The sequence below is a fragment of the Furipterus horrens genome, unplaced genomic scaffold, assembly GCF_987537825.1.
Source record: "Furipterus horrens unplaced genomic scaffold, mFurHor1.1.pri manual_scaffold_2, whole genome shotgun sequence".
Taxonomy (NCBI): Eukaryota; Metazoa; Chordata; class Mammalia; order Chiroptera; family Furipteridae; genus Furipterus; species Furipterus horrens.
In genome coordinates, this window is record NW_028327172.1 from 68,625,852 (window position 1) to 68,650,003 (window position 24,152).

The window sequence follows — 24,152 nt, forward strand, 5'->3', positions numbered from 1 at the left end:
CTAGCTGTTGCCCTTGCCATGGTTCCCAGAGTGGGTGGGTCTGTGGACATTCTAGGACCATGGGGGGCCTTTAAACGTTCAGACTCTGCTGAGAGATCAGCAGTTTCTTCCTCTGCCTCAATCCCCACTGGTTTGCATAGTCAGAAGCAATGAGGCTTAATTTTCCCTGGCACTGGGACCGTGAGCTGCGTGGTCTGATCAGGAGCTGGGAACGCTACCCTGGTGTCCCTCCTGACTTTTTAAAATGTATGACTGCATTTTCCACTGCCCTGCTACTGCCGCCACCACCACACTTCATCCTCCTCATCCAGGCTCTGCCCCTCCTACTTGTCTGGATGAGTATTTCCTCTTCATATCTTTGTTTGTTAGACTTTCATGAAGCTTGATTTTCTGGAACTTCTGGTTGTCTCTAGTTTTGAGGTAGTTGTATTTCTTCTTAGTTGTGGAGGGAGAACCAGTGTGTCTGTCTAGGCCTCCATCTTGGCCAGAAGTCCACAGTCTTTGTCTTGAAGTCTGTTTGTCTCATGTAAGTATAGCTATCCCAGGGCTGTTGTGGCCTCCATTTTAATAGAGTATCTTTTACCATGCCATCACCTTCAATCTGTATGTGTCCTTACATCTGAAGTGAGTATCTCATAGGTAGCATATTGATGGATCTTATGTTTTTAATCTATTCAGCCACTCTGTGCCTTTTGTTAGCGTATTTAGTCCATTTTCATTTAATGTTATTATTTATAGTTATTTACTTATTGCCTTTCTGTTCATTGTTTTCTGGCTCTTTTGTAGATATTCTCTTATTTCCTCTTTCTCTGCTCTTTTCTTTTATAATTTGATGATTTTCTATAGTTGTATGCTTAGAGTCCCTTCACTTTATCTTTTGTGTATTAAATCCAGGTTTTGGGTTTATGTTTTGATGTTATATCACACTTTTCCTTTATATTCCTTTAAAATTAGTATATCGTTTTTACTACTTTTTTTTCAATACTTAGTTTTTAAAGTATTTAACCCACATTTTTACAACACTAAGTTATTCTGAGTTTTACTATATATTTACCTTTACTACTGAGATTTATAGTTTCATATGGTAACTTGTTACCAATTAGTGCACTTATGTTTCAGCTCTCAATAGTCCCTTTAACGTTTCTTTTTGGACGATGTCAATGGCCCTGGCTGGTGGGGCTTAGGTATTTGGAGCATTGTCCCTGAAAGCACTGAAAAAAAAAAGGCCCTCTGGTGATGTGGGTGTTGGGGGGAAACCATTTCAGTGGTGATGAACTCTCTTAGCTTTTGACGGTCTTGTGTATTCTTTATCTGTCCTTCAATTCTGAAGGACAGCTTCTTATTTCATTACTTTGAATATATCATGCCAGTCCCTTCTGGCCTGCAAAGTTTCTCCTGAAAAATATGAGCATTTCTTTGTATGTAACAAATTGTTTTTCTCTTGCTCTTCTTAAGCATCTCATTGTCTTACCTTCTGGAACTTTAATTATAATGAATGTATCCTGGTGTGTTTTTGAAAATTTGATACATTTTTGTTATATTTATTTTTGTGTCTTTAACACGTTTTTTCTCAAGTTGACTTTTTCTCGCATTAGTAACAATACTTTTTGTTTGGATTATTATTTGCGTAGTTTATCTTTTCCAACCTTTCACCCTATTTGTGCTTTGAGTCTAAAGTATGAGTTTTGTATAGAACATATAATTGTATAATGTTTCTTTCTTTACACAGCCTGCATTACCTGATTTTTACTGAAGTGTTTAGCCATTTATACTGAACATATTACTGATCAGGCAGGTTTTATGTGTTCCATTTGTTATTGTGTTTTCTATACATCTTATGTCTTTATTTCTCTATTCTCCCATTAATGTCTTCTTTTGTTTTAGACATTTTCTAACATTAAATTCCTTCTATGTTTTTTACTATATTTTTAGTTATTTTCTTCACTATTGCTCTAGGAATTACAATTAACTTTAAACCATAAAACATTTAATTGAGGTTAATACCAAGTAAATTGCAATGGTACACCAAAGCTTTTTTTCAGTATTAACTCTGTTCTTTTCTCCATTTTTGTAATTTTATGACAAGATAGTCATATCTTCAGACATTATAGACAATGAACAGCTTGCTTTTTCATGCAGTTGTTCATTTATTGTTTTATGCAATTTTCTTTCACATCAGATAATAAATAAAGGACCTCAACTTCACAGCAAAGAAACATTTCTACTGTCTTAAATTTACTATGTAGTTATTTTTACCAGTGGCCAATACTTCATATCCTTCTGATGGACTTGTTTAATATTTCTTGTAGGTCAGATATTCTATTGACAAATTCTCTTATTTTTTGTTTATCTTGGAAGTCTTAATTGAAGTATATTTTGGCTTAATATAGAACTCTTTGTTAGTCTTTCTTATTCAAAGGACTGCAGAGTGTTAGTCTTTCTTACTCAAAGAACTGCAGAGTTCATGATGAAAAGTTAATTATTAATTTTTTGAAGATACGTTGTGATAAATCACTTCTCTCTTGCTTCTTTCAAGAATCTGTCTCTGATTTTCAACAGTTTTACTATGACGTACCTGACCATGTTTTTTTGTTTTTTGTTTTTTTTTTTTTGGAATTGGTTGATTTTCTTTGAGTGCCAAAGTATTTTCTTGTCTTCATCAAATTTTGGAGCATGGGGCCATTATTTCTTCATATATTTCTATGCCTCTCTCTCACCTTATTCTGACATTCTGTAATGTCAATATGATTGATGAGTCTCAGAGGTTCTGTTTATTTTTCTGTTCCTCAGAAGGGTTAATCTTTGCCCTATCTTCACAGTTACTGATTCTTTCATTTCTAATCTGCAGTTGAGGCCCTTTAGTAAATTTATTCTAGATTCCAACTCCAGAACTTGTTATAGTATTTCTCTTTTATTCTTTATTTGGTGAGACATCATCTTAAATTTCCCACAGTTCCCACATGCTTCATTTAGTTATTTTCTTATATTTATAACAGATTATTTTTAACTAAATTACTAGAAATTTCAAAATATTTTTCCTCAGAACAGTTTCTGTTGATGGCTTTTTTCCATTGTGTATGGTATACTTCCCTGATTTGTTCTTTTTCTCTCTCTCTTTTAAGTTGGAAAGTTTAAAAAATATAATGTGAAAATCAAAGCAGTCAGCCCTGGGTTTGTTATTGCTGATTGTTTTTGCTTATAGATTATTTTTTGTTTGTTTAATTACTTTCCTGGGAAAAGTCTGTAATCTTTTTCATGTGTAATCGTAGGAGTATCTTCTATTAACTTAGTGATAAACTGGAACTTGAACAGAGATTTCCTTAAATCTCTTGAAACAATAGTCTTTCAGGCTTCCTAAAGTGCAGTTTTTGTTGTTGTTGTTTGAGGTATCACTCTAATGCTTCCCCAGGCAGTTTACAACTCCACCTTAATCTTACCTTTCTGATGGTAAGTGCCACTGGCTCAGCACTCACCCCATTTCCAGGCACTTTTCCCACTTTCATATGGGATGTCATACAGATGTGAGAAATTAGGATCTCTTCTGGGTGTGTGAAAAGCACTGAACATGCATAGGACATTTTTCTATTCCCAGAAACATATAGGAAGTGTGTAAAGCCCCATTGCATAGCCTGTTCTCCAGTTTATCCTTCTAATTTTTGTTGTTAGCATCTTGTTAGCTCTAGTTTAGGTAGCTGCAACATTAAACAATTGCCACTAATTGTTATCTAAATATTCCCATATGGTTAGGGCTGTGTCACAGAGAGAGTTTGGAGTCAGATCAAATACAGCCAATTAGAGAATGAACCTTTCTAGGTTCTGCCAGATAGGTCAAATAGTGACAGTTCATGGGGGGTATGGCTATGGCTGTGGGGGTGGCACTCCTAACCCACTCTAACCCCTCAAGTGACTGACTGCCAGAGGGCAGGCTTTTATAGCTACTATAGTGGAGTGGCTGTAGATCTCTACAGATATTACTGTGCTAGGGATAGGGAATAAGGCAAGTTTAAATGCCACACACCTCACTGTTCTAACCATAATCCTGACTTTTTCTTCATAAAATCTTTGTACTATTGTACATTTGGAGATAATTTCCAGAGTTCTGAATAATGTTTTTTCACAATTTTCTTCTTGATCTCATTGCATTTATGAAGAAAAGGATTTCAGAGTTCCTTACTCTTCAATTCTGGAAGTGTTTTTTCTAAGTATACAAATGAAATAAATATATGTTTTGTGTGATTATATAGCCTCAGTAATTTAAATATTATTTGAAATAAAACACTTTGAGCGAAATGAAATGTCCAAGTTTCTGAACAATTTACTTCCTTGCAAACTTACCCAAAATAAGCCTAGGATAAAAAGACTTTTATCACCTAATTATCTTGAAATGATGTGTTTTACCTATTAGAAGTATATAATCCTGATCTGAATCCCAGGCTTCTCACATCCAATCCCAACAAAACTTTCCTGAACAAACTCTTTTAGTCCTATTTTATGTTATACTTTTGTATACTGGGTGGGGCAAAAGGATGTTTACAGTAATAAATAATAAAACAAGAATAAACTTTTTGTGTACTCACAACTGTATACCTACATTTTCCCATCGCTGTATAGTCATTGACAAAAACATTATTGCCTTCCCTTAATTCTCCAAAATGTCCCTGAACTAATAAATTAATATCTACTGTTTTGTGAATGCATCCTTTGTATCAAGCACAGTTCTAAATTCTTATTGTATTTAATAATTTGATACAACAACCCTGGGATAATTAGTCAGAGGTGTTAAATAACTTGGCAGAGATTTCCAAGCTACTGAGGGTTAGAGTCAAGATTTAAACGCGTACTCTGATTCAAAGCCAATACTGTTAACCTCTCTGCTATTATGCATACAGATAAAATCTGCTCTCCAAGAGATGATGCCTTGTAAACAGCATTATTATCATATATTTCTTCCATAGCAAAATTATCATCACTGTTCTCAAGTGAATGGAACAACCCAAATGAGTGACAAGCCAACAAGAGACAAATCCCTAGGGTGTGACTTAGACTCATAGGGGTAAGTAGCTGCAGGTACATCATACTCTGGAGCCTACAGTAACAGTCATCTGCATTAGAAATATATCCCAGGAGAGAAAGTTTTAAGTGGGAAGACACTGTTGTATTTTACATGTGAGTAACTGGCCAGGGCATTACTTCCTCAGCTACCTGTACTGTATATGATGCAATTGGTAGTTGTATTCCTAACAGAAGTAGGCTTGGAAAATGTCAGCAACACATGAATTAAATTCTCACCTGATTGTATTATATCCACAGGAATACCACAGTAACTGTCAAGGGAAAACCCAAGTTTGTAAACACTTTCTTCAATGTTCTGTGTTCTTGTGCAGCCAAACCATAGGGGAGCAATTAAAGCTATACCTGAAAGGGAGCAGCATGTTTTTCACACACTGCTGGGAGTTGAAGTTTGCCACATGCTGTGTTCCAAGAGGATGCAACCTGTCTGAATGAGAATTCTTTAGGACATGTTATCTATGCAGCCATTCCTGCATTTTGCATTTTTTGAATCACATTTGCTTGTCTGGGAAAACCTCTCATCAATGCCTCTGAATCAAAGCATGCTACATAATTTTCTAAAACACACTGCAATGTGATTCATACACTCAAAGGCAAAACAGGGTATTAAATCAATGTCAGGCTTTGTGTTTTCTCCTCATGTTTGATTCTGCAACAGGACTATTTAGCTTGAAGATACTTTTGTACTTTGAGGAGTAACCTTGAAACTGACAACTAAAGGAGGTCAAGGGGGTATTACAAATTATATTGTATGTTTATGTGTGTATGTAAACATATTGTATATGTCTATGTACATAATAAGAAAAAATAAGAATTTGTATTAATAAACACCTTCTATTAATTGTCAATTATATTATAGGTACTTTGATGTTACAGCATATATAATATTTTTAATGAGTGACCTAACTAGTCTCTAAACTCTATAAATATATAATCTCTTATTTATTCTTATATTTTTAGCATACATCACAATGCATGAAACAATACATAATATTTTAATGAGTATTCACAAATAATATAAAATTTATATTTGTAATAACTGTGAGATGAATGTTCCCAATTTATAGATGAGTTCACAGAGTCTTTTGCTGTTAAGAAACTTGCTGTTAACTATTTATTCTGTTAGTAGTGGCAGATCTCTCTCTCTAAAGGAGCTCTCATTTTTTAAATGATATTGTAATTACCAAATCTGCTCAGCAGGAAGTTAACAGGATAGTGAACCTGGTGTTTCTGGACATAGTTAAGCATATATTTCAAAGATGATAGATCCTTTTTGAAACATATATCCCTGACTCTTCAGTTCAATAAGATGCTATGCTTTAGAGTTGAGATGGTACATACCCAGATTAGATAATCCACTAACGGAATAATTGCAAACTACTTTTACACATTTAATATTGCATATACCTTATCCCACACAAGACACCCATATTTTTATGTTAGAATCCCACCTGTACCTCAAAGTCCAATTCAGAGTATACTTCATTATATAACCTTTCCTAACCATTCAATTCTGAGGGCTATTTTCTGTAAGTGCCTATCATATTTGGTACATATTTGCAATTCACAATTTTGATCAGGCAATTAACCAAATATATTATTTCCTTTATCTTTTTACATATTAAAGATTTGCCTCTTGTGATAGTTTATTTTATTTGTCAAATTGGCAAGACCACAGTACCCAGCTACTTCATCAAACATTATTCTAGATATTTCTGTGAACATATTTGTAGATGAAATTAACATTTAAATCAGTAGACATTGAGAAAAGTGTATCACCTTCCATTTTGTGGATGGGGTCCATTCAATCAGTTGAAAACCTTAATAGAGAAATGACTGATCTCACTGTAAGAAGATATTCTGCCAGCAGATGCCCTTCAGATTTGAACTGCAGCTCTTCTCTGGCCTCTAGCTGGTTAGGCTACCTGCAGAGTATAGCTTTACCAGCTCCAACAACCGCATGAGCCAATTTCTTAAAATAAATTTCTTTCACATCCTATTGTCTCTGTTTCTGCGGAGAACCTTGACTGTCACATTTTTTTGTATTCCTTCGGGATCCTTCTTCCTTAAATATTTACAATGCATATACTAGAAACTCAAACAAGGGCATCAGCATAGCATATAATAATCACTTAGGATATATTTTCTGAGTGAATGATATTTTTACTCTCATTCCATTAATGTACCTAACAACTACTTTTGTTACTGAATTATTGGTCAAGGCCCTGAAACTTATATTTTTAAGGTGTCTTAACTCAGGACTAGAGAGTAATTTTGGTATTAGGGGAATATGATTTAACCATTAGGAAACATTATAAAATTTATTTCTATCCACTAAAGTGATATTATTATGCCATTATTAAACACACACAACTAATTCAAAATAATTTCTATTTAAATAGTAGTAAATTTTCTGACTATCTTGGTTGTAAAATAATTTCCATTATATTAGTGCTGTCAGTGTTTTAAAAAAATCTGTTAATGATAAGAAGTTAGATAATGGTGGTGTGCCAGAGTATAGGGTTAGCAAAAGTAGGTTTACAGTTGTTCATAAAAAAAATATATATATATATATATATGTACATATATATATATATAATACAAGAATAAATTCTGTGTTTTACATACTCACAACTGTGAACCAGTTCTACCCACCCCTGTATGAAGGGAAAAAAAGGAATGCAAAATTTAGCTCTTGTATTTCTTTCACAGAAAGTGTCCTTCAATTATAAATTCAAACATAAAAATTCACAAAGCCTGATGAATTAGAAACAAATTGCATTGACATTGAAGTAATAGCAGTTTAAACTATACCTCGAAGTCTTAAAAATATGCTAGATACACAAAGTAAAAAGAAAATTCTTTGTTGTCAAATAAAATATAAATACTAAATACCAATTACTGTGTTAACTGTCACTCCTTAAAGCTTTGAGACAGCAATCAGATCTTCTCAGAATTCTTAATAACTAGTTTGAAAGCTGGAAGTCTTTAAGCAATTTTACAATATCACCCTTTGGCTGTCTCCTCTATTTCATGATATTATATAAAAGAACTCATCTTTGTCAGCAACAACATAGTTCTTAAAGCTAGAAAAACGTTTACCTTTTTAACTGATCTTATTTGTACAAATACATCCAGTGGGTTTTATCATCCCCAAATGCCAGGTCTTCCCTAGACACACATAGGGCTTCTGCTCAATGGTACTCTGATAAATATTTAACAATTGACTCTAAAAACAAGTTCCAATTTGTAGTGTCCCAATTTCTTTCATGAAATATTCCATCATGGTTGATTTATACCAGTGTGTGGTCACTGAATTTGGAATTGGAAAGAGATGAGTAAGTCAGCTCTCAAGAACAAGCTTGAGTTGGTGTAAGGATATCATTGCCCAAATGGCTGTCAGTGCTCCTATGTCTTAAAGGATGATGAGTCTGGCCACGTAAAACAGCTTTGCTTAATCAGTCACAAACATATCATTTTGGCAGTTCAATCTACTTCTTTCTTTTAGGCTTTACTGTAAACTGCCTGATTTGACACATGTTAACATTCCCAATTCTGAGGAGTCTGATAAGTCTCTAGCAGATTTAAGCATTAAATATAATAATAGCAACAACATGGCAGCATAATTACATAATACTTTACATTTTATAAACCTCTACACATAGATTATCTCACATTTCAATTTTCCTTTAAATTACATAATATTCTAAAATTCTATAAGAAAAATTAGTCTCCTAAAGGTCAAAGTACTTGCCTCTGGTGACAGGATGAGAAAAGATAAGGTCTCCTAAAACCAAAAGAGATAAATTACTTAATTAGCCCAAAACACTGCTGATGAGCAGGGTTGAATTTCCAAATTTAAAATAACACCAGACAAGTAAAAAAATGTATATCCCCTGCTACAGCCAATAAAGTATGTTATTGCTAATATCAGAAAATTCATTCCCAACAAGCATGTTCACCCATAGTATATTAGACCTTTAGAGAGCTGGACAATAACTAAATACCAGACATTATGATTATGTGCTTGTATGAACTAACTCATATAATTTCTGCAATAGTATAAGTTACATATTATTTTCTTCATTTGATAGGTAGGAAGACAAAGAAACTAGCCTAATAATAACTGATAAAGATTTCATACCTAAATTTGTATAACTTCACATTCTATGAATCCTTTTCCCATGTACTTTATTGGTTTTTTTTCTTAAAGAAATTGGGTTGGCCAAAAAGTTGTTTTGTTTTTTCCATAAGATGGCTTAGGAGTTCTTAGTTGTCTTTAACTTCATTGGAAACAATTTTGTTAGATTTTATTGTGACAGATGTCATATTAGCATGCATTAAAAAAATTGGTGAATTTTTGTGTAGTCATTTTAATATTGAAGATGGAAGAAAATACACATTTTTCAGCATATTATGTTTTATTTCAAGAAAAGTAAAAATGTAACTGAAACGCAAAAAAAGAAAAAAGATTAGTGCAGTGTAGGAGAAAGTATTAAGACTGATCGAACATGTCAAAAGTGGTTTGCAAAGTTTTGTGCTGGAGATTTCTTGCTGGACAATAATCCATGGTCCGGTAGACCACTTGAAGTTAATAGCGATCAAATCAAAACATTAATTGAAAACAATCAGCATTATACCACACAGGAGATAGCCGACATACTCAAAATATCCAAATCAATAAAGTTATTGGTGAAAATGAAAAATGTATCTTTTATTTTACAAAAAAAAACCACACAGATTCTTTGGCCAATCCAATAGAAATGTTTTATCATCAACTTAGAAGTCAGTAAGTAAGAGGTATTTTTTCATCTCAGGGAAAAATCAGCCTTAGTCCAAACACTTAAGTCAATATGTAGAAGAAGACACCAAAGAATGAATAGGAAATTAACTAAATTTCTCTACTTCAAGTTATACTTCTAGGTCCAAAAGGCCTCATATATTATGCAGATTTTTCTAGACATGCTTTTTTTTCTTTCATGCTTATAACAAATTGGCCAAGTATAACTAAAGAAGAAATACAAATAGTATATCATTAACTTATTTGATAGAGACTTTATTTCATTCACTTTGACTTAATTTTAAATGCCATATTATAAAATAGAACATTGTGAATCACACCTTTTGTGAAGCTCTTAAAACTCAGCATTAAACACATAAACTAGAATACACTGTAACAAAGAAGGTGTCAAAAAAATAGCCATCTTACCCACAGAGAAGCTGGCACACCCAAATGGAGAATCCTTGACCTAATTCAGGTGCAGCAAACCAAAGGATGGAGGACCAGACACATCAAGCTAGTTTATCACTTGTCTTGTCAAGGTTCTGCAGGCAAAAAGAAGAAATGATATCCAAACATCAGGTACCTCAGGTGCTTTAAAATCACTAAATTAAAGCTTCCTCTTAAGATTTTTTTTAAATCAATGTTGCTTTTTACTAGAATTTCTGGAACTATTTGACCTACAATAGGTTAAAATATGGTATTAATTTCATAAAACAATCGAAATCTGATTTTTTTAATGCATTCTGTCAGTTACAGTTTGCTGGGAATCATATTGAACCAATGAAAAAAATTAGTAATATTGATAAGATTTTAAATGATTACAAAAAGTATCAAATATTTATGCTTATCTTAAATTGGATAATATCAATTTATTATAGGTATGCAAAATAAAAAGATACAAAAATAGTATAGAAAAATAAATTTATCTTGGAATAAGAATATCTTTCAGGATATGAAGTCAAGATTCCTTGGAAAAGACACTGGATTCTACAAATGCTATTTTGACTATTGAGTTGCAAGCCATAGCTTTGAATATGCATCTAAATATTGAGTTTTATACATCATAGTTAACATTGCCACTCATGGGTAATGGGAAAGTCTGTTCATAGTTTTACTTCTTACCCTTTACAAATGTAATTAATGTACATTGAAGAAAATTTAGGTAATTCAAGGAAAAAGAACTATTGGAGTAATAAATGATCCTACCACCAGAAACACTTCTGTTAGACTTTGGTATCTATATTGGAAACTGTATATCTTCCAATCTTTATATACTTGTATGAGATCATTTAAAACCAGAATACAATGTTTGAAATCTTCCTTTCCCCTCAGCAATGTTTTTTTCAAATGTACATTTCTGAATCACAATCATTAATGACTATAGTAACTCATCTTGTAGACACACAGTAACATATTTTATTAACCTGCTATTCTTGGATATCTCAGTCATTTTCAACATTCTGTAAGCATGAGCATATGGCAGTTATATCCCTGTATATCTTTGTGAATTTATGCATCATTTCTTTAGAATAATATCTAAAGATTAGAATTGATAAAGAAAATAAAGACATTTTAAAAGATTTGAATGCATATAATTAAATTATCTCCTTGAAAAGTTGTACTAACTGTTAAAAACAAGAAGACAGGCCCAAAATGGAGTCATTTATACTATGACCCCCCCCCCCCCCCGCCAAACTGAGACTTAATTACAGTCTTGGTTTTTCCAGCAATAAACATTTAAATCAGGCAGTCAGGACTCACCTACTCAACACTAGTTAGGCAGTCTGTGTGATGAACCCCGACCACCCCCTAAAGGAAAGTACCTTAACCAGCCTGCTGTTCTGCCCACTTTAACTTCCTTGTAACTGCTCCCTTCTGCCTCCAAAGGTCTATCATTTTGTACAGCTCCTCAGACCTCCTTTCTATCTGCTTGATTAGATGCTGCTGAATCCACATCGAGTTTTTTCTCAAACTCAAAAATTTTTAATATGCCTCAGTTTACCCTTTAAAAGAATGAATTGAAGGAGACCCCTGTGGCCCCTAGGAGCAACAAGCAACTAGGTGAAGGTAGCTGTTGAGCCCCTTAAGCTCACTGCTTTCTTGCTGCTTCTGTGGTCATGGGGAAGTCCTACTTGGATCCTAGCTCTGAAGTTTTGCTTATGAGCTTTCAGATTTTATTTGAGCATTTCTCTTCCTGGACTGGGTCTGACTTAAAAACTGGGCTGGATTTGGGGTCAATTTGAAACCTGACTGGGTCCAGTATGAGGCCTCTAGTGAATAAAATGTTGTTTTGTAGCTGAACAAATAGATTAACCTTACCAAAGATAATCTTGAAATATAGTAGAGGTCTTTGAGCCTAGATAAGCTCATCCTTTTACAAAAGTGTCCTAGGGACAAAGGGGTCTTGAAAGCACTCACTATAAATGGTAGAGGAAAAAATATTTTTTCACTTCTACTGTTTCTGGTGATTAGAATAAGCCCTGCTAGGATGCCTCACTTGTACCAGAGCATGCTGACACAGAATCCTGGGAAAACTGGAAAAAGCTAGCAAACAGTGAGAATTCTTAACAAACTCAGTTTTCCAAGATCTCTATCTGTAGTGACTGGCTGAGAGAGGAAGGTAAAATTTCACTTTGTCCCTTTCTTTTCAAATTCAAACTGGAATGCAAAAAAAAAAAAAAGTAAGAATTAGATCTTTAAATTAAAACTTGTGAATTTTCTTTTGGGTACCCATTAGTTGTTGTGCCTTTCTAAGGAAAAACTAGTGCCTTTTTGTTTGCCTTATTTTGTGCTCTGAGAATATTCTTTGGCATCCTTCAGGTTGGGGACCCCCAAAATTTTGCTGGACAGAAATTTAGATTGCACCTCATTGGTGCCTAAGTTCTTACCAACTATTGCCAGCTCTCAAGAAAATTGTCTTTCTTTTTTTAAAAATTATCTTCAAGTTTCTCTGGGTCTTGGGAGGTTTGTATCTTTTGCACCCTTTTTGGGGATGTCTCTTGTATTTTTTAATAATGCCAGGAATATTTACTGTTTGTCCCAATTGAAACCTGACAAGACAATTGAAAGAATTTTTCTCATCAGTAGATCATGGAACATTTACACAATGGAATATACTCAGCTATAAAAAAGAAGAAAATTTTACTCTGCGACAGTATGGATGGACCTGAAGAACATTATGCTAAGTGAAATAAGCCAGTCAGAGAAAGACAAATACCACATGATTTCACTCATATGGTGGAATCTAGTGAACAAACTGAACTGATTGCTGAGGAGAGGAGGGTAAAAGAGGACTAAATGGTAATGGAAAAAATACAATGAAGATTAAATCAAAAAGTAAAATATGTGCTCAAAAAAATAAATACTTTTTATCCTCTAAGTTAAATAAAACTATGTACCCAGAGGAAAACACAACCATTTTAAAGCCTTTTGTGGAATGATTCTCTAAAACATTCCAGCATAATACAGCTCCAGGTTTAGACAGAGGAATTTTGATGTTTACCTTACTTGAAGACTTCACTGATATAAAGAAGTAAATTGAAAATAATGTAGTTAGATGTACAGTTTAGCCCTTCATGTCACTGAAGCTGCAATCCAATTTTCTGACGAATTAAAAGCAACATTAAAAGGTATAAAAATGTCAAAGCACTATTTGTACATGTGAAACTAATATAACATTGCATACTAGCTACATTTAAATAAAAATAAAAGCAGCTGTCCTTATCTTACAAATATTTGCAAAGATGGACATACAGCTCAAGAAACAATTTTTCTCCTATGGATCTCAAAATGCTTGCAGATATTTTGAAAGATCAGGACTTTGGAAACAACTGTCCTGCTCATAGAAAATGAAGGAAAAACATAAATAGTAATTATTTTAGACTTCTGATAAGAGATAGATATACTCTGAAACTCTTATGAGAAAACTTATATTCTCACTCTGTCCCTTAAAGATGTAAATCTCACCATGCCTATGAAATATAAACACCCCAAGAGGTAAATAAAACACTGCCTACAATCACAGAAGATGAAAGGTAAATAAAAGAAAAAAAAAACTTTAAAATACAGATTTTTGTAAAAGCACCCTTGCTGAAAATCGAGTCCACGGCCTTTATAAAATCACTTTAAGTCCTCATTTAACAATGTCAATAGGTTCTTGGAACTGTAGCAAAATGATACAAAACGATTACAATTTTGTCACACCCTAATTGATATAAACAAGAGTTAGGTCCCTGGGGCATTTTATCCATGTTATAATAAAATGATATTAAATGAAACAATATTATTCTAGGAACTGCTATATGTGTCGAGAACAAATACAAACCTTAAAAGTCTCTTTCACAAATATTAGCAAAAAACTTTATCCATTTGTCATTTGATCAAGTAATCTTAACTTATTCACCTTCTGAAAACACAATTTTAACCCAACCATTCTTTTATAAACCAGTGAGTTTTGCATTATTATACCTGTTTCCTGGCTTAAATTTTAAAATAAAAGGTACAGGAACTTCCGGCCAAGATGGAGGCTTAGATGGACACGCTCAGTCTCCCTCTACAACTAGGAAGGAATACAACCACCTCAAAACAAAAGATAACCTGAAATTGCAGAAAATAAAACTACATGGAAGCCCAACGTATGAAGTTATAAACCAGCGGTGTTCGCCTGGACCGGTAGGAGGCACGAAATTGGAACCGGAATGGAAAGGTCGGGAGGGGCTGTTTGCGGTAACAGCGGGGAGAGCGGCAGGGGGAGCAATCCCGGCTGCAGTTGAGCCCTGGCAGCTCGCAACCCCAACGCTGGGAAAGGCAGCCCCCCCAATTGCATCGGACAGTGAGGCCCAGAGGGTGGGAGGACGGATCCCAGTCTCCCAGCGGAGAATAAAGGCAGGAATGCATCTTGGACCCCCGCCCCCACACAAAGCGCCACAGCGCTGCGAAAAAGGGCGGGATCGCCACCAGTCGCCCGGTAGGGACGAGTACACGGGGCTCCGTCCCCCACAGCCTGCTGAGGGAAGCAAAGCGAAACACAAATCTGTCAAAATGAAGGAGACGCAGCTCACCAGGCAGCAGATGAAGAACCTGACAGATGAACAAATAAGAAACCTGTCAGAGGTTCTGTTCAGAGCTATTGTTATAAGATGGCTTACAGAATTAACAAAAGATTTGGGAGAGGGAAGGAAAGAAAGCCACTCATACTGAAAAGAACAAAAACACATATGAGACAAGTGGTGAGAAAATAAAATCCAGAGATCAAATCAACAAACTGGAACATAGGGAAGGAACAAACAGTCAACCAGTGCAGAGAGAGGAAACAGGAAGCAAGGAAAATGAGGAGAGGATCAGAAACTTCTGGGACAGCTATAAGCAATCGAACATACGGATTGTAGGATTGCCAGAGGGCGAAGAAGAAGAACTAGAAATTGAAAAATTATGTGAAAAAATAATGAAGAAGAACTTCCTGAATTTAGGGAAGGAAATAGACTTACAGGTCCAGGAAGCACAGAGAGCTCCAGAAAAACTGGACCCAGGGAGAACCACTCCAAGACACATTATAATCAAATTGTCAAAAATTAAAGATAAAGAGAGAATCTTAAAAGCAGCAAGAGAGAAGAGAAGAATCATGTACAAAGGGGTCCCAATTAGACTATCAGCTGACTTCTCAAGGGAGACCCTGCAGGCAAGAAGGGACTGGCAAGAAATATTCAAAGTAATGAAAATCAAAAACCTACAACCATAATTACTCTATCCAGTGAAAATGCCATTCAGAATAGAAAGGCAGAGAAAGTGCTTGCAGGACAAAATAAAACTGAAGGAGTTCATTAGACCCAAACCACTGTTATATGAGATGTTAAAGGGCCTGGTTTAGAAGAAGGAGGATCAAAACTATAAACATTAAAATGAAAACTGTATCACAGGAACCAACAACAGAAGCTAGGGAATCAAAACAAAGGCAAACTAAATAGGCAATGAGAGTAGAAAAAGAACTATAGATATGGGGAACATACTGGGGGGAGGTCAGCAGGGAGGGGGAAGGGGGAGAGGGAGGGAGATGGTATAGGAATTAAGAAGCATAGTAGGAGGGAATGGGAATAGACAGGAAGAGGTTGAGAAGAACTATATGCACAACCAATGGACATGGACTAAAAGGGGGGGACAACTGGAGGGAAGGGGCCACCGCGTGGAGGGAAGCAGAGGAAAGGGAAATTGGGAGAACTGTAACAGCATAATCAATAAAACATATTTTTAAAAAATAAATAAAATAAAAGCTACAAGATCTCTGTTTGCATCTGTCTGTATGTTTATGTATGTCTATTCATATATGTTAAAAATAGGTCATATTTTTTGTACCTCTGAAAGGTATTGCCAAAATTAATTTGTAAAGAGCTCTATTTAGTTAAAGACAAGCATTTATATAAATCAAACATATACCCTCAGAAATATAGACTACCATATAAAGAGTACTAAAAACACACTAAAACATTAATAGTGTACTTATGTAAAACTAAAATTTTTCTTTCATCTGCTAAAAGGATGCAGTATTACTGGACTATTGGTCTCCTCTTTATAAGAGATTGTGAAAGGTGGTTTTCTTGTTGTTTTAAACTTTATGTGGAAAGCAAAGATTTTGTGTCTTACAAATGATTTTTAAGGTTACACGACCTAGGATAATCTTCAGTAAATAAAATTAGTTTGCATTTGTTAGTTTAAATGAAACAAGCATGTCTTTAGAATTAGTGTAATTAAATATAATACTTTTATTTCACCTACATTTGCTAAAAGTCAAATAAACTCATGTTATCTCTATTACAAAATTTGAGAGCAAGAAAGATAACGTCAGGTAATGGTTAGTTGTATAGTCTCAAATTTTCATGACTAATCTAAACATAATTGTTAGTAGCAAGTAAATTAAATATATGTAAGATAAAAGTTTTTAAATAGGAGTTTCAACAATAATTATGCTTTATGGGAGGTCTACATAAGAACAGGTTTGAAAAACTTTGGTAATTCAAAACCTGAAAATTAAACTGAGATAAGTTAAATGATGGATAGTCATTAAATACCTATGTCATTTCCAAATAAGATAAAATACTGAAACCCTAATCACTGAACAGTTTATTTCCACCTCTGGCTTCCTTTTATAGAGGAACTAAAATATTTGGGTCTATTTGTAAATGTGTTTTGTGCCACATTGGAAAATTTACTGTTATGAAGAATATACTTCTAGAAATTATAATATATATTTATAAATTTTGTAGACGATAAATGCTTCTTAGATTTCCTAGAAGTTAGGGGTTCTATGGGTTAAAAATATTAATTAACATATGTAATTATACTTCTAGAAATAGTAAAGGTATTAAAATACAATATAATATCAATAGTATACTTATGTAAAACTAAAACTTTTTTTCCCCAGCAACTAAAAGGACAGAGTTTTCCTGGACTATTAGTCTGATCTTGATTAGAGATTCTGAAAGGTGTTGCTGTTGTTTGTTTTTCTTCTTGCTTTTTTGCTTTATTTTGTTTTACCTTTAATCTACCTGGAAGCAAAAATGCTGTGTCTTACCAAAATAATCTATTGTGCTTCATGTTGCCTTTACCAGGTCTTTGATTACTTTAAAAAGTGTTAATATTTTCAATATTGAAAGAGCTAAGTTTTGTTTATAACTATGTAGCACTCTGTGTTTGCTTTAACATTTTCTGTTCACTTTGGGTACACAGATCATTATGAAATGATCTTATTTAGTTAAATGTTCAAACCTTTTAATGTTTTGACAAATGTCCCAGAATCAAATTCTAAATTAAATTTTTTTTACCTTGAACTTATTATTCCAGAGGGTCCCTGGAACATCTCAAAGGATTTGTTTTTTCTTCTTATAAAAATATGTCAAACAAATTTATGTATATTTGATACGGTTTTTAAAAATAATTTATTTGTTTATTTATTTTTAGAGAGAGGGGAAAGGAGAAAGAGAGGGAGAGAAACATCATGTGTGGTTGCCTCTCACTCGCATCCCCAACTGGGGACCTGACATGCAACCTAGTCATGTGCCCTGACTGGGAATCGAACCAGCGACACTTGGTTTGCAGACTGACGCTCAATCCACTGAGCCACAGCAGTCAGGGCTTTGATATGTTAAATAACATGGAAAGCATTATCAAATAAGAAGTAATATTAAATCTTCTTAGCTTATTATTAACTTCTATATGATGTATGCTATTAATCTGTGTTCTAGAAAGTGAATAAAATTCCTAGAAATTTCTGTAATAATATTATTAGTCATAATTTCAGTCACTTAAAATATTATGTGACAGAAACAACCAAAATTTTTTTAGCCAATTTCATCATAATGAACTCTCATTAATCTTTAACTATGGGTATGTAAATGACTTTAGTTGGCTTCAAGGCCACATTGTGGTGAAACAGAAGGCCACGGACAGAAAAAACATATATTTTGTGAGAAAACCATCTCCATCGTGTCTGAGACTTGTCTTGGAGTTCTTACAAAGGAGGTAGACAATATCTACATATATTTTGATCTATGGAAGATTAAAAGGAAGCTAAGGATTGATTGAAGTTTTTTGTAAAATTACTCTCCAGTGATTTCAGTTGAAGAGCCAGTGTACTCTTTCTACTTACTAAAAAAAAAAAAAAAAGGTTGGTAGAGATCCAAGATGACAGAGAAGTGGAAGATATACCTACCCCCCACTTTTGTGACGAAATCAGAATTACAACTAAATTATAGAATAATCTACCTGAATAACCAACTGAAGAAGAGCTGAACAGGAGTCTTATAACCAAGGATACACAGAATTCACCTCAAGACTGATAGAAAGGATGGAGACATGAAAAGGGCTGGCCCTGGACCCATGTGCATTGGTTGAGATTCCAGAGACAGATTTCAACTGCAAAGGTCCCACCTGAGGAGAGATGGGTCTCAACCCCAAACTGGGCTCCCCAACCCAGGGGACCAGTGCTGAGGAGAAAAGCCCACATGTCATCTGGGTGTGAAACTCAGTGGGGATTTCATCTGCCAGGGTAAAACAAGAGACTGCAGGAGACCCAGGTGCCCTCTGAATGGGCCAGCACACAGAATCTCATTTGCAGCCACTCACCCGTGGCCCCAGTAGAGGACCGACACCTCAGAGGAAACTGGAGTCAAACAGAAAAAGCCTGGGTTGTATGGCTTCAGGAAGATAGATGGAGGAACACCCACCAATGACCCTGTGCTGACTCCCTCTCTCACACCACCTGTAGCTGCCATCTTTGCTGTGTGGAGCACTCCCCCCTATATGGCATCATCCTGAGGAGATCCACTAGCCCCACCCTCACAGCTCCCTGTGGCCCGTCCCTGCCGAGCTCACACCCTGTGGAGGAATAAGATAGCTGCTGCCAGACTAGGCTCATGGCACAATCTCCCTGGGAAGGCTGTGGTAGAGGTCTTGGCAGGCTCAGGGTGTCTGAGACATACAGGGAGAGATTGAGTTGTGTGGCTCTAGGGCAAAAGCCACTTTTTCCCCTGAGTACCCTGACTGGTGATACTATTTCTGTGCAGAGCCCTCTCTTCACACACCAAATTTTAATATCTTTTAGCCTGATGAACTCGACTGATCTCACCCTGATGACTCCATGAGACCCTGACCCCATTGCAAAGGTCTGCAGGCCTCAGGCAGATTGTGGCTGGTCTTGGTGTACCCTGAGACTTTTTCTGAGTGGCCTCAGACCCAGCACCGGTGGTGCTGAGTTTGAATCTGTACTAACCTAGTGAACACCACTTGCCCCTACCTGAAAACTCACTGAGAACCTACCTCACACAACTCACTTTCTGTCAAAGGCCCTTTGAGTGACTGTTCAGGCAGTCAGCAGGAGAAAGCAGACCTCAGAAAACCTTGGCCCTTTTGCTGATCTGTCCCAAGCTTGGTACTGGTGGAAGCCGGTCTTAGTACACAGCTTGGCCCTTTGCACATGCACCACACCCCCCAACTCCACCCTGGTCCAGCAGAAGCAGCCACCAGGCAAGGATCACTCTGTAGCTCCTAAAAGGTAGCTCAGGGTTAGTCACAAGCAGCATCTGACACTGACCTGCACAAGAGTTCCTCCCAAGAGACCCCAGAACCAAAACACCTGGTGGCACACGTCAGACCACATTAGAGCTTGACCCAATTAGCTCCACAAGCGGCACACCCAAAGGGAGATCTTGGCAGGCACCAGACACTGCTGGGACAAATTTCACTTCATGGAGGCAGACTACACACAGCAGTGGTCAAGGTCAGTCCTCAGAGCAAGCTTCAAGATCAACCCCACCCACATCAGCCAACAGCAATTGAGACATAAGTATAACAGGAGGGCTCACATAACCAACATCAGTGACATTCCTGGAATACTTAGCACAGGTGGTCAGGAAGTCCATGACACTGAGCCCTGCAGGACACCTACTACATTAGGCTACCAAACTAAAACTAGGAGACAGAACAATTCTACCTAATACACAGATACAAATACAGAGAGGCAGCCAAAACAGGAAAACAAAGAAACATGCCCAAATGAAAGAACAGGAGAAATCTTCACACACACAAAAAACAAACCCAAAAAACTAAATGAATTGGAGGTGCGCAATCTACCACATTATAGTACAAAATGATAGTTATAAAATGCTCAAGGAACATGGGGGAAGAATGAATAATCTTGGTTGGAACTTCAACAGAAAGAGAAACTAAGAAAACAATCTAATTTACAATTGCATTAAAAAATAATATACACATGTGGAACATTAAAAAATTAATACATGCCTTTTGTCACCTAGTGGTTATGGATTGAATGATGTCTTTTAATCCTGTTGCCAAATCTGTTGCCCCCAGAATACAACAAGGATGCCAGGCTGTTAAACCAAGCACACCATTGTCCGGGGACAGCCAAGTGACCTGGGGTCTGCATGATCCTTCCCCATGTGGGGAGGCCACCCTCACCTCCACACCCCCACTCTTATTAGGGATTTCTGGACCCAAGGGTAGGTAGGATGACGGCCATGTCCAGCTTGAAGCAACTAGAGGAGCTCGAGACCTTTGCCCATTATCCTTTATAAGATTATAAAGAGTCTTAAGTCTGAGAGGGAGGGATTGTTATTTTTTATTGTTAAAAAATTAATTAATTAATTAAATACCTAAAAAAAAAAAAGAATTAAATATGAAAGGGTGAAGCCAGAGAACTTGTATGTATGACCCATGGGTATGGACGAGGCTGGAGGGGGGATTGCTGGGGGAGGGGTGGTGCTGGGCAGAGGGGAGCAAAGGGGAGAAAATTGGAACTATTGTAACAATATAAGCAATAAAATATACTTAAAAAATAATATACACAGAAGATAAATTTAACAAAGGATGTAAAAGACCTATGCTCAGAAAATAATAAGAGACTGAAGAAAGAAACTGAAGATACAAATAAGTGAAAACATATAATGTGTTCATGGATAGGTAGAATTAATGTTATTAAAATGTTCATATTACCCAAATCAAACTACAGATTAAAAATACAAATGGCATATTTCACAAAACTATAATAATCCAAAAATTTATATAGAACCACAAAAGACCCCAAATAACCTCAGCAGTCTGAAGAAAAACAAAGTTGGAAGTATCAAGCTACCTGATATCAAACCATACTATAAAGCCATAGTAATCAAAACAACATGGTACTAGCATAGGAACAGACACATACATTAATGGAACAGAATAGAGAGACCATATAAATCCATGCCTATATGGTCAATTAATATATGACAAAGAAATCAAGACAATGGGGTAGAAACAGTCTATTCAATAAATAACATCGATCAAATGGCAGATGCACAAAAAAAAAAAAAAAAAAATAGATCACCTTCTTACACCATATACCAAAATAAACTCAAAATGGATTAAAGTCTTCATTGTAATGCTCAAAACCATAAGCTGGTTGAAAATATAGGAAGTAAAATCTCTGACATTTTTCTTAGCAATATTATTTCTAATATACTTCCCAAGGCAAAGAAAACAAAATAAAAATAAATAAATGGGAATACATCAAACAAAGAGTTTACTGGAGTAATGCAAACTAACAACAAAAAGAAAAGATAACCCACTAACTAGGAGAACATATTCCCCAATGATATATCATATAAGGGGTTAATATTCAAAATGTATAAAGAACTCAACACCACCAAAAAAAAAAAAAAAAAAAAAAAAAATCCAAAAATAGGTAGAGAAGCTGAATAGACACTTCTCTAAAGAGGACATACAGGTGACCATTAGACAAATGACAACATACTAACATCACTAATCATCAGAGAAATGTAAGTTAAAACCACACCACAATGAGATACTACTTCACACCTGTCAGAATGGCCATCATCAATAAATCAACAAACAAGTGTGGTCTAGGATGAAGAGAAAAGGGAACTCATACATGCACTATTGGTGGGAATATATATTGTTGCAGCCACTATGGAAAACATTATGGATGTTTCCTCAAAAAATTAAAAATGGAACTGCCTATGACACAGCAATTCTACTTCTGGGTATATATTCAAAGAAACCCAAAACACTGATTCAAAAGAATAAATATGTGCACCCATTGCAGTGTTATTTACAATAGCCAAGATTTGGAAGCAACCCAAGTCCCAAGTTGCCATCAGTAGAGAAGTGGATAAAGAGGTATTTCATTTATACAATGGAATATTACTTGGCCATAATAAAAATGAAATCTTACCCTCTGTGACAGCATGGATGGACCTAGAGGTTATTCTGCTAAGTGAAATAAGTCAGAGAAAGACAAATATATGATTTTACCCATATGTGGAACCTAAAGAAAAATGTAAATGAACAAACAAAACAGAAACAGATTTGTAGATACAGAAAACAGACTGATGGTTGCCAGAGGGGAGGAGGGGAATAAAGGTGAAGGGATTAAGAAGTACAGATTGGTAGTTACAAAATAGTGATGGGATGTAAAATACAGCAAAGAAATAGAGTCAATAACATTATGATAACTATGTTTTGTGCCAGTTGGGTACTGGAAATGTCAGGGGGAACACCTTATAAAGTATATGATTGTCTAACCACTATGCTGTATACCTGAAACTAAAGCAGAATAATATTGAATGTAAACTGTAATTGAAAAATACAGTTTAAATTTAATAAAAACTCATTATGTACAGCTATTATTTTACTCTGATACTTTTGCAAAAGTGCTTTTCTTCAGATAGATTCATGGAAAAACTGACAAGTACTATAGAATACAAGTTTCTGATAACTTGAAGATGATACTCAACTAGGTAAGAACTTCCAGAAATAATGAAAAAATTGAACTCTAGGAGAACAAGAATACATGGGATTAAATAATTGATGAAGATGATTGTATTTTTAAAATATATTTTATTTGAAACATTGATGGTTTCTTAATATTTTGTTTTTCCCAGATTTAAGGAAATAATTTTTCTTTCTCTTAAGTGATTTATGACTTACAGTAATTTCATAAAATATGTCTTTGTAAACAAAGTTTAAAAACGTTTACTTTTTCTCCCTACCTTACACCTTAAGAATCTAGACATTTGTTAATTATTCTTATTTTCATTATTTGCAACAGCTCAATAAAAATCTGTTTTCTTTGAACACAATGGGAAACATTGGTTATATTACCAAGAGTTAGACTCTGATGTCAGATTTGAGAATGTGCATAGAATCAGGTATGACCAGACAGCTTTAAGGAACTAAGGTTGGCTTTATGGAGTCCCTGGGGAAAACAAACAAACAAACAAACAAACAAAACAGAGTGCAATTTGCATACAGGGTTCCTGGCAGCCTAACAAAGTAAGGACTGTCATGCTCTAGGAACCTCAAGATATTTTGAGTATCTCATAAAGAAAGGAATTCATCCAAAGTTGTAGGTATTCTATGCAAATTCTGATGGTGAGTTCTTGACTTGGCTTCCTAGTCTGGAAAATCTTTTAAAACCCCAATCTAGGATTCATTATGAAAATTTCCAGCAAAGCATGTTTTAATTGTTATTATTTTTTATGCTTGCCTGAGACATATTTTTTTTTTCATTGTGCCCTGATCAGGGATCAAACCTACCACCTGGGTATGTGCCCTGACAGGGACTCAAACCCATGACCTTTCAGTCTATGGGACAATACTCCAACCAACTGACCCACACCAGCCAGGGCCAACGCAGGTTTTAAAAGAACCTATATGGTAAATCACTATTCTTACTGCACTATGTAAATAATCAGGCTAAGTTTAATGAGACTAGAACTAATTTGCTAACAAATTA